Here is a 1,352-nt window from a genome sequence, read left to right as displayed (position 1 = left end):
CACAACCACGCCTGAAATCTCGATTATCACTTTATCATGCGAGAGTATAAAATGTTCGGTGACACCCGAACTTAGCCCTTCCTTACTTGTTTTTTGTTCTTTTTTTTTGGGCTTCCTGTACCTGTTCCGACCCACACTAATATCCATCTATATATATACCAAAGTGTKCTGGTTAACCTTTAGAGCTACGTGTAATTGGAATTGATAAGCGAATGCCGCTCACAAGCAATATCTATGGCCACACTGTAGCAATATCTAACTTCACCGATGAAAGCGATTACYGTTACAGCAACAAAGAACGTTTCCAACGTCCAAAGCGTACACATAAATTCTATTGTTAAGCGCACAAAGAAATCGTAAAAAACTTGTGGAAAAGCACCAAATCACGCATGTGGCATGCCACAACAGACAACTTAGGCACTGCGCGGAAGCTATCACACAGTTTATGCAACATGTTGCGTTAGTATGTATGTGTGTCAAAATAAATTATTGCCACATAACAACCCATTTAATTGGAGATGCCGCAAGGCGATCAAAATCTTCGCCAAACCGGAAAATATTTATAAAATAAACATTCAACATAAATAATGTGCATGTGTGGCAAGTACGCTGTAGTCATGCCGCAAATCTCACCTCTCTCCACTGGCGTAGCTGAAAATTGTAGCGAGCGAATTGAAAGGCTAGTTTCGAATTGTATTGATGTTTCGGCGACCAGAATTTCCGGATTTTATGCCACAACAACAACAACAGCAATAACAGTATACAGTGATTGTGTYGTCGCGAATTCTTTCTTTAATCAATATTTTCCACTGTCGCTGTAGCGCTTGTCGTTGTTATCTTATTTTTGTATAAACGCTTTTCTTTTGTTGCGATTGCTGGTTTCGTGCGCCGGCGACAGCGGTTACGTGTGCCACTTGCGGCAATAACAACGGTGCTGGAATTTATTGGCGGCGATAAGGAAAATGCGGTTGCCAGCAGAAAAAGCGGCAATCGAAGACGTGCGCTGGTCGGTGCGCTGTTGTCGGCGACTGTTAGTGCTGGCTGCTGGCCTGATAGCGTCGCTGGTGGGTAGYGTGCGGTGGCTGTGGCGTTGTCTGTTGTTTGTTGGCAGTGACAGTGCAAGAACGCGGCTGGGCGTAATGTTGCGTATGTTCTCCGCTCCACTGCTTTCGCAACTGATTTGTTGTTGTTTATTTTTAGTTTGTGCCGTGTACTGAGTGCTTGTGCACCTGCGCGTCTGACTCAGTGTGCTGTTGTGGAATTTGCTTTTGTATCAAATCACGACGTTGGCATTGTTTGGCGCGAGATTTTGTTTGACTTGCTTTTATTGCTTTACGTTGTGTACAAAACTT

General features: G+C 43.7%; 1 protein-coding gene across 7 annotated transcripts in view; it reads right to left on the bottom strand.

Moving 5' to 3' along the window:
• Positions 1–1,352, bottom strand: part of LOC108968613 (filamin-C) — a 100,979-nt gene that overhangs the window by 33,533 nt on the left and 66,094 nt on the right. Inside the window, exon 2 of one of the 7 annotated variants that reach the window (XM_018932735.1) lies at positions 634–1,330. The exons of 5 other annotated variants lie outside the window; for them this stretch is intronic. The gene's annotated coding sequence lies outside the window, so the exon portion shown is untranslated. Of the gene's footprint in view, positions 1–633; positions 1,350–1,352 lie in introns of all 7 variants that reach the window. One more of the 7 variants, XM_018932734.1, reaches the window with a different exon arrangement.

The sequence above is a fragment of the Bactrocera latifrons genome, unplaced genomic scaffold (genome assembly GCF_001853355.1).
Source record: "Bactrocera latifrons isolate USDA-ARS-PBARC rearing strain unplaced genomic scaffold, ASM185335v1 scaffold_221, whole genome shotgun sequence".
NCBI classification, from domain to species: domain Eukaryota; kingdom Metazoa; phylum Arthropoda; class Insecta; order Diptera; family Tephritidae; genus Bactrocera; species Bactrocera latifrons.
Note: the sequence above shows the minus strand (reverse complement) of the source record. Positions and strands in the feature narration are given on the sequence as shown.